Here is an 11393-nt window from a genome sequence, read left to right on the forward strand (position 1 = left end):
TACATTTTTGCCTCTTTACCTTTCAAGTGTCACCTTCCCATAGCATTTCAAGATAAGATGGTCTGTTCCACACTCATTCCTAAACTAGTTCACACACCTACTCCTAACTCCTAAGTGTGACTCTCTGTCTTAGGCTACATTGCATGCCTGGTCTCACCCTAGGATTCTTCCATAAGGTGATACTCCCGCCAAAGTGGGCCCAGGGAAGGGGGCTGCACTTCTCTCCACTTCCCTGCCCTTAGTTTTTCATGTGACTGATGCAAGGCTGTTGTGTCAGCAGATTAAGAAAGGATAGGCATCTTGGAGGAGAAAGTACAACACACTGTGGCAGAGGGAAGGAATTTTAAAACCATACAGGGTACCTCAGTTCTTACAAGTTTATCACAGGAACACCCACTTAGTATTTTCCTTCAGGCTAGACATCCATGGATTTACCAGATAATGACCCTGCGTCCTTCTCTCTTCCTCTAACCTACAAGTTTCAAATTCCTATTCCTCTCCTTGCCACCCACCCCAAAGGAGTCTATAAGCCTCCCTATGCATAATCCCTCCCGAAATAAAGATAAGTATTAAGGAAAATAATGTCACTCTGCTCCATTTCTATGCCCTTACCAATAAATCAATTTTTAAAATTATTTTTAAACAGGTGTTAGATGTGTAAGTGTATTTGTTTTGGTGGTGGTTGTTTTATAATTATTAACGTTCTAGGTAGAATTGTCACACACAAGAAGAGTGAGAAACTAATTATATTTACAAATGTTGATGTAAAAATATGAAATAAAATCTTTCTGAACGAAAATCAGCAGTATGTTAAAAGAATAAAGTCATGAATATTTGGAGTTTATTCTCATATTGGAAAGTGAGTCAGTATTAAGAAATGTAAAGATATTATTCTTCTTACTAATAGAGCTAACACAAAAATTATATGATTATACTTAAAGGTACTGGAAAGGTATTTGACAAAATTGAAAACCCATTCTACAGAAATCATTCAATTATATAGGGAAAACCAACTTTAAAATTATGAATATATTTACGTATAATTTCATATATAAGTAGGATTATATATGATATATATGTATATATATGAAATACTAGAGGCATTTCCATCAAAAATAGGGGAAATTTTTTTAAAATTATTGTTATTGTCTATACTATTTAACATTTCACTATAGGTGTAAGCCAATATATTTAGAAATAAAAAAATTAGTTTAAAACGTCTAGTTTTAGAAGATATGACCATAACCTGGCAAAGGCAAGAATATATTGAAAGATTGTTACAAAAAAAAAAAAAAGCTGTAAGGAAGTTTTAAAAAGGCACAAAAAGAGAAGATTGTTTTTATAGTAGCAACCAAAAATATAAAATATATAGGAAAAAGCTTAACAAGAAATATGTAAACCATACATGAGGAAATTTTTTAAACACCACTAAAAATTCAAAAAACCATTTGAACAAATGGAAACCATACAATTGTCTTAGGCAGGAAGCCAATACCACATCATTCTTACCAAGGTCATTTATAAAACTTAAAACAAATAAATATACTAATATGTCTTTATTGTTATAGAGAAAGGGTATCTTATTCCAAACTTCACTGAGGAAAATTAAAAAGTAAAATTTCAATCAGTAAATTAAAAAATATAATAATGATGATGGGAAACAGCCACATCAGATATTAAAACATGATAAATTCTCAAAACTAAAAAGTAGAATACCGCATGTCACTATAATTACAAAAAATAGAAGAAAATTTACAAAACCAGAAATAGGGTATCAAAATGGTAGAGTAGGAAGACCCTTAGCTCAATTCCTCCCACAAACACAATAAAAGTACAACTATATATATATATATGTTCTACATATACATATATACAACAACCCTCTCTTGAGATTGACTTGAGGAATAACAGAATGACTCTTCTAAAACTAAGAATATAAAGAAAAGAACACACCAAAATGTGTAGAAAGGGAAGAGAAGTGATCTAGTTAGGTCCTCCCTTAGGAGCAAGGGGTTTGAACCACACACTGGGTACTCCAGACCTGGAGCCCAGTACTGGAAAGATAAGCCCCCTTAAATGGTTTTGGAAACAAGCAGGGCTTATGACCGGGAGAGCCAGGGGACTATAGAGAACAGAGATTTTGCGCATAAAAGGCACACAAACAGACTTACTCTCTCCAAGTCCCAGAGAAGAGGCAACAGATTAAAAAACAGCAGGCACTCTAGCCAGCCTCTTGAGACCATCTCAGCACCCCAGCCCGCACCAGGCTCCAGCTCCATCCTTACTCCCCACCAAGCTGGCAGCCCTCAGTGCATCAGGGGAGAAGCCCCAGACCACTCTGGGCTCCAGCTCTAGTCCCCTGCTCCAGACAGCCTAGCCAAGGTGATGGCCACCAGTGCACTCCAGGAAAAGCCCCAGCCCATGCCAAACTTTGAATCCAGCCCATCCTGCCAAGTTGACAACCTAACGTGCCCTGGAAAAAGCCCCAGCTTGCTGTTGCTTCAGCTCCAGCCCTCGTGCCAAAGCCACTGGGCACAGCCTGCATAGGGACACTCCTACACAAAGACACAACTTTAAGACCAGGGTAAGTAACTGTTTTGCCTAATTTCATAAAGACAGAGAAAGTCAAACAAAGTGAGAAGATAGAGGAAAATGTTTCATACAAAAGAACAAGACAAACCCCAGGGCGGGGAAAGAAAAAATGAAACAGAGCTAAGTGGGTTACTTGATAAAGCATTCAAAGTAATGGTCATAAATATGCTTACTGAATTCAGGAGACGAATGAAATAACACAGTGAGAACTTCAACAAAAATTAGAAAATATAAAAGAAATGAATCAGAGCTGAAGAGTATAATAACTGAAATTTGAAAAATGCATTAGAGGAAATCAACAGCAGATGACGAGGTTATAAAGAATGCATAAGCAACTTGGAAGACAGTTAGTGAAAATGACCCAATGAGAACAGCAGAAAAGATTTTAAGAAAATGATGATAGTTTAAGAGACCTCTGAGATGACATCAAGCATATTAACATTTGCATAATTGGGATCCCAGAAGAAGAAGAGAGAGAAAGGGGCAGAAAATGGATTTAATGAAATAATGATTGAAAACTTCCCTAACCTGAGGAAGGAAACATATATCCAGGTCCAGGAAGCACAGAGAGACCCAAATAAGATGAACCCAAAGAGAGCCATATCTAGACATATCATAATTAAAATGGCAAAATTTAAAGCTAAAGAGAGAATTTTAAAGGCATCAAGAGAAAAAACAAAGAGTCACATACAAAAGGAACCCCCATAAGGCTATCAGCTGACTTTTCAGAAGAAACTTTGCAGGTAAGAAGGGAGTAAAATGATATATTTGAAGTGATAAAAGGAAAAAACCTACAGCCATGGATACTTTACATGGCAAGGTTATCACTCAGAATTGAAGGAGAGATAAAAAGAGTTCCCCAGACAAGCAAAACTAAGAGTTCAGCAGCACTAAACCAGCCTTACAAAGAAATGTTAAAGGGTCTTCTCTAAGTGAAAATGAAAAGGCCATAACAAGAAATAAGAAAATATATGAAGGGAAAAAAAATCTCACTGGTAAAGGCAAATATATAGTAAATGCATTAGATCAATCACTTAAAAGCTAGTATAAAGGTTAAAAGACACAAGTCATGAAATAAAATATATCTACAAAAGTAGTTAAGAAATACACATGTAGATGTAAAATATGATATCAAAAGCACACAGTGTGACAAGGGACATAAAAGATGTAGAGCTTTTAGAATGTGTTTGAACTTAAATGACTATCAGTTTATCAATAAACCAAAAACCTGCAATAGATAAACAAACAAACAAACAAAAAAACAAGAGAAAGAAACCCAAACATAACAAAAAAGAAAATCAAACCACAGGGATGAGACTTAAAAGGAGAAAAGAATAGTGAAGAACTACAAAACAACCAGAAAATAAGTAACAAAATGGCAGTAAGTACATAGCTATCAGTAATCACTTTAAATGAAAATGGACTAAATATAGGATGGCTTAATGGATAGAAAAAGATCCATCTATATGCTGCCTATAAGAGACTCACTTCAGAGCTAAAGACACACACAGACTGAAAGTGAAGGGATGGTAAAAGATATTCCATGCAAATGGAAACAATAGGAAAGATGGAGTAGCAATAATCATATCAAATAGATTTTAAACAAAGTCTATAAAAAAAGATGAAGAAGGGCATTACATAACAATAAGGGGTCAATCCAAGAAGAAGTTGTAACATTCATAAACATGCATCTACCTAACAGAGGAGTACCTAAATATATAAAGCAAATATTAACAGATATAAAGGGAGAAATTGACAGTAACACAATAACAATTCTTATAAACCTGAGGCTATGTTATTAAAGTATACATACTTAGAATTGATACATATTCCAAGTGAACTGAACTTTCTCTCTCTAGATTCATGAACTAAGGTCTGCTTTTGGCCTTTATTAATACAGCTGCACTTGCTTTTTTGAGGGATGACTCTTCACTCAGCTTCTCTCTTTACAGTCTTTACTTGCAACTTCCCATTACTTTTATAGAGTAGATTGAATTGTTAGCCACAGCTGTTTGTTTCCCAGTGATGATCTCATAAAGATGGAGTATATGTCCACGGAGATTTCCCCAGGGTTCCTGATTCAGTAGGTCTGCAGTGGAGGCCAGAGAATTTGCATTTCTAATAAGTTCCTGAGTCATGCCGGATGCTGCTGGCTTGGGACTACAATTTTAGAAGCGTATTTCATGGACCCCTCATGTCAGGGGTGCAAGAAGGCGAGGCCCACCGTAAAAGCATATTTTATATCATTGCTTGAATCTTCTCTCCCAGCATCACTTTGGCCAAAACAATACACATGGTTGAGCCCAAAACCAAGAAGCAGGAATTCTTATTTTAAGCAAGATATAAAGAAATCTTGCTCTTTTATGTAACCAAGCAGAAACACCCACTGTACAGATTTTCTCAAGATAAACAAAACCAGTCTTCATTTAAGAGGACTTCAGCACCATTTATTTCTTTATATCTGTTAATATTTGCTTTATATATTTAGGTACTCCTCTGTTTATGAATGTTACAACTTCTTCTTGGATTGACCCCTTATTGTTATGTAATGCCCTTCATCTTTTTTTATAGACTTTGTTTAACGTCTATTTGATATGAGTATTGCTATTCCATCTTTCCTATTGTTTCCATTTGCATGGAATATCTTTTTTTTCTGTGTGCTGCATCTGGATAATTGTTATTTTTAATCTTTCTCCCAGTCCTCTCTTCTGCTGTGTTCAGTCTCTTGTTACGTACAACCATTAATTTTTTAATATGGGTTATCTTGATATTCATTTAAAGAGATTCTGTTTATTTTTCAAGCCTACTATGTCACATTTATAAAATCATACCTGCAAGTGATTTGATGTTTGACATTATATATTTAAACAGAGTAAGCAGAGTCATTTAAAAATTTATGTCTGAGGGTTGCCATTTGTTGAGTTCTGCTAATTCATATTCACAATGCCTTGTTTCTCAGTGTGATTAGTTATTTTTTAAAAAATTAAGAGTCATTGGATTTGAAAAGTTATTTGTGAACATTCTCTGGGTCTAGGACACATGACCCTCTTTCAGAAACCCTTTAAACATGCTTTTGCCAAGTGCACAGAGTTACTACGAGTGAGGAATCACCTCACATAAAACTCATGTCGTGCGATTCCTTGGCAACCCTGGACTAAGCATATCCAGAGAGAAAATCTATACAAAGGCAGGTCCTTGGTCATAAATCCTCATTTCCACCTTTCCATCTTGTTCTCCTGTCTTCCTCAGAGCCATGAAGTCCCTGCAGATTCAGGAGCACGTGGGAAAAAGTGGAATTAAATCTAGTATGTCATTATCCAGAGGATGTGGGTCTTTGAGAACCCAAATTTACTGGGAAAACGAATTCTATAGGACTCTAGACCCTGGTCAGGTCCTGGGCCTTAACTTCTGTCTTTCTTGCTATGTAATACTATCAAACCAAACCCCAAGAGAAATTCATGAGCAAATACCCTGAAGGCAAAAATAGATTTAGTGTTTATATCTCTGCTAGCAGGTTGTTATATAAATATTGGGCCTTGTTGTCTTTCTGACTCCACACTGGTTTATAACATGCTTTTTTGATAACACATTTCTTCCAGCAACTCTTATTATTTTTAGTTGGAGAGTTGATCTAAGTAACCCCATCTTTCATTACCAAAAACTAGAACTACCATTGATGTTAAAATATGTATTTTGACAAGAATGTAGATAACGTTGATAGATCCTAGGTGTAAATGTCTTTGGAGGTACGAGTAATACATTTTTTTTTCATTCTACTTTAAATATATTCCCTTACTTGAATGATAAAACCCCACTGTGAAGCAATTTAGGCTAGCCTTAGATGACTTTGAAATCAGCATTCTTAATCCTACTATAGCATATGGCTTTTGTTCTATTTTATAATTAATGTTTCACCATAAGATTATGACTTTTTTGGGCACTCACTAGAAAACAGCTATTTGTTACAAAATGAAATTTTGACTTCTAGGTAGTGTAAGGGTAAGTAAAAATTTAAAATAAGAGGCTTAATGCTCCCATTTAAAAACAAGGGAAGAGACTCATCTCCCCCCATCTTTTCTTAGAATATGTACTTTAGAAAACTTGTAAATTGTTTCTCAATATCTTTGAAATGTATGTAAATCTTTTTAAAAGCTAAATAAGGCTCTTTCCAGTTTCACTGCCTAGGACTGCGTTCCTCAAGTGCCTGGGAACCATCTCTTTGGAATGTAATCATCCAGGATGGTACCCCTACCTGCCAGTTCCCATGGGAGCCTTGCAGCCTAACTTCAGCCAACGCTGCCTCTCTCCAAATTGCAAACCTACCTTCCATTACAGAGGTATGAAAAGTTCATTTTTTCCTGTAGATAAAGCCAATTAACTAACACAGATGGTCACTTCAATTAACAAATAAATTTATAATGAATAAATGGTGCTGAAGTCCTCTTAAATGAAGACTGGTTTTGTTTATCTTGAGAAAATCTGTACAGTGGGTGTATCTGCTTGGTTACATAAAAGAGCAAGATTTCTTTATAATCCCTGAACTCTTTTTAGTGGATTATATGTGATGCATGCCACATTCTGGTTTAATGCTTATTCAAAAATAAAAATTGTTTTCTTTCCTTCCTATCTTTGTAGAGAAGATTTCTGCGTTGAGAGGAGATTATGTTTTTAGTTATATTTCCACAATACTACCAAACTACATCTTAAATGAACTGCTATTAAGTATATAATGAAACATATAGTGAGAAGTCCTTAGACAAACTAGAACATATAAAAGAAAATACCTATTGACAGCCGGCTAGGGTGTGCTTAACCGTATATGGAATTAAAACTTTGTAATGTAGTTAGAAATGTTATTTTAAAATATTCATTAAAGGTAGACATATTTGTTTTGCAATATTTAGAACGACAGATGTAATACTACTAATAAATGCTTATACTTTGTATTTTTGGAGTATTGTCATCTATAATTATGGTTCAGTATTATAAACTTATAACAGATTTCAACACATAAAAGCATTGAAACTTTGTATATTAAAAGTTGAGTAATGCTGTTATGATTATACATATTCTATGAATAAATAGATTGAGATAAAATATAGCATCATAATGTGAATTAATGAACCAATTAATAATGATTTCCATATCATTGAAGCTCCTCAATCCTCATTTCCAAAATCCTAATTCAGATTCACATCATGCTATTTCTTAATTACTCCGAGTTACCCAGCCTACAAATATAAAGAAAATAATAAATGTTAGTACTTTTGTAAACTATGTGGGGAGGTTTCACCTATTCTCATTTATTTCATTATTGCTGGGCTTTTTTCCCACTTTTCAAGCTAGCAACATCCTTACTATTCCTGTTCCCCATATTATGCAGTTAAAGGTGTTGTTTTAATTGTGTGTGTGTATATATATGTATGTGTGTGTCAAATCTTAATTAATTAGCCATGTTCTCTGAACCTTTTTTTCCAATATAAAGCTTTGATCCCTTCCAAAAAAAATCAAGTTCTCCCATTTAGCCTTAACGTTCTCTATTGCCCCCACTATACATCTTCACATTTATATCCTCGACTACCCCAAACATGCCAATCAAATTAGGCTACAGTTCTTGTCATCATTCACAAAGGCAATGACTATTTTTAACTGGTACCTGTAGCCATTTCGCTTGCTACATTTGAAATGGCCAGCACTCCTTTCTTAGTATCTAAATACAAACCATCTCTCATGATTCAGCTTAAGCTTCCCCTCCTTCATTTTCCAGGACGATTCTCATCAATGTAGAGCTCTCTTTCCTATAATCTTTACTAAACTAAACAGGACCACACATCAGAAACCTCCTATTCACCAAAATCTCTAACATATTATCATGTACTACAATTTTCCTGTATACAAACTACCTTTCCAAGACTTAGATGAGCCTGATTATTTACCAGGCTATAAATATAGTATTTATAAATAAATATAATATTTATCAGGCTACACTATACTATTAGTATAACATAATTTCTAAATGCATGTGATTGTTAGGAATTTTCAAATGTCTGCTTTCCCTTCTTGCCCTTCCAGGCCTCTATTCACTATACTTCATGACTTTTTGTGCTTGAAGTGGCTATTCTATAAAAGCCCTTTTATTATTCCTGGCTATGAAAAGAGGTTTTTTAAAAAAATTTAATTAGTGATCTAATCATCTGATGATAATTCTGCTTCTCAGAATCCTAGCCCTATGCCTTTCAGTTATTAGTAATGAACACTAAAAAATATGAACTATATCAGAAAGGGGAAGTCCCAAATGTCTTAGAGAAGCCAGTGAAATAAACTAAGAAGTGCATTTTTAATGCACTTAAAATGGAAAATCTACTATCTACAGTTGTTGAGATGATGCAATAACCGGAGGGATTTCCTAGAGAGGTGAATCATATGCGATAAAGTTCGTAATTTGAACTTATGATAATCATATTTAACAGGTTGCTTTAAATAAGTAATAAAACTCCAAAGTTAAAATTTATTTACCACTTATTATAATCACTGTACACAAAGCATTATTTATGCTGCCATACAACATGTGATAAAAGGAAGAAAAACTGGAGTCACATACCTGTTTCTGCCACTAGCCACCTTGGAAGAATCATTTAATTTCCTTCATTTTCTCATCTAGAAATTGAGTGTTGAACTAGAATACCCATTCTTCAATTATGACTGAATCTTTTTACTTCATTCTATAGAACTTTCTCCTGATCCTTTATTTTCACAGAAACAACATTCAACCTCTTACCAAGATATAAAATTCCCTCTGGGAACATCAGCACAATGGTGGACTAGGAAGCTACAGGCCATCCTTTCTCCAAAGACATATCAAATGAACAACAATATATGGCCCAGAATATATCTGTGAGAACTCTAGAGATCCACTGAGAAGTATAGCACCCTGGCCATTGTAAAACTAAGAATGAATTCTAATGAAAAGTGCAGAAAAATTTGCAGTGTTTGGCATACTCTTTGTGTTCCTCTCCCTATGCAGCATAGTGTGAAGCAACCAATAGGAAGCCGCCATACCGAGGCTCCTCCCTCAAGAAAGAAACAAAGGAATAGACCCTGCATCCAACATTCAGGTTTGCCTGGGGTCTACGTAAAGCAGTATTTTCTGTCTCACCTGATTCAGACCACTAAGAGGTGAGTGCCAGAGTTGAGACAATGCTGAAAACAAAAGTGAGCAGCATGTTAGAGGTACAGTTGCACAGGCAGACACCAGTGAGAGCAACAGATGAGAAAATGTTTGAGAAATACTGGAATTTCCAGCCAGCTGACTGATGAATGCCTTTCCCTGCAAGAAGCCAATATGCAAAGACTGTGAGAGATGGCTGTTCTTTCAAATATCCAATAATCCCAGAAGAACAAAAACAAAAAACAAGGCATACAAAGAAACAGGGAAGCCCAATCAAAGGAACAAAATAAACTTCAGATACCAACCCTAAAGAAATGTAGATCTATGAGCTGCCTAAGAAAAAAATTAACTGTCATAAAAATGTTCAATGTGGCTAAAAAACAAAACAAAAAAACAGACAACTAAATGAAATCAGGAAAATGATGGATGAACAAAATGAGAAAATAAGCAAACAGATGGACTATAAAAATGAACCAAACAGAAATTCTGGAACTGAAGATGACAATAATTAAACTGAAAAATTCACTAGATGTGTTCAACAGCAAACTTGATCAGGCAAAAGAAAGAATCAGCAAACTTGAAGGCAAGTCATTTGAAATCAACAAGTCAGAAGAGTAAAAACAAAAAAGCATAAAGAAAAGCAAAGAGTGACTAAGGGCCTTATGGGATACGATCAAGGGGATGAATACACACATTATGAGAATCTCAGGTGAAGAGAGAGAGAGAATGTGGAAGAGAACTTTACAGAAATCATGGCAGAAAACTTCCCAAATCTGAGAAAAGAAATGAACATACAGATTGAAGAAACTGAAAAATCTCCAACTAAAAAAAAAACCCAAGAAAAGTCATACTGAGACATAATATAATCAAACTGTCTAAAGTCAAAGACAAAGAGTGAATCTTGAAAGCAAAAAAAGAAAAGTTATTTGTCACATACAAGGGATAGTCCATAAGACTATCCAGTGGATTTTTCAGCCGAACTTAGTAAATCAGAAGTGAGTAAGATGATATGTTCAAAGTACTGAAAGAAAAAAGGAAACGTTCAAGCATGAACACCATATCTGTCCAAACTGCCCTTTAAAAATAAAGGAGAAATTAAGAAACAAAAGCTGATGGAGTTGAGTTTATTACCACTAGATCTGCTCTACAAGAAATGCAAAAAGGAGTCTTTCAAGTTGTAATGAAAGGATGGTAGACAGCAAAACAAAAGCCATACAAAAATATAAGTTTCTTCAGTAAAGGAAAATACATGGACAAATATAGTAATCTGTACTATTGCAATTTTGGTGCATATAATTTAAATGACAAAACACTTAAAAATAACATAACTCATGTTAATGGATATGAAATATAAAGATGTAATTTGTGATATCAGTAACATAAAGTGGAGGGAATAGAGTTGTAAGAAGTAGAATCTTTGTGTGCAATTAGAGTTAAGTTGTTATCCGTTTAAAACGGGTGCTATAAATTTATAATGTTTTATGCAATTGCAATGGTAATTGCAAAGAAAATATCTACAGAATATTCACAGAAAGAAATGAGAAGGGAACATCACTGTTCCAAATCACCAAAACACAAGGAAAGGCAATGAGTGAAGAAAGGGGAGACAAAGAGCTACAAGATCTACAGAAAA

The sequence above is a fragment of the Globicephala melas genome, chromosome 9 (genome assembly GCF_963455315.2).
Source record: "Globicephala melas chromosome 9, mGloMel1.2, whole genome shotgun sequence".
NCBI lineage: Eukaryota > Metazoa > Chordata > Mammalia > Artiodactyla > Delphinidae > Globicephala > Globicephala melas.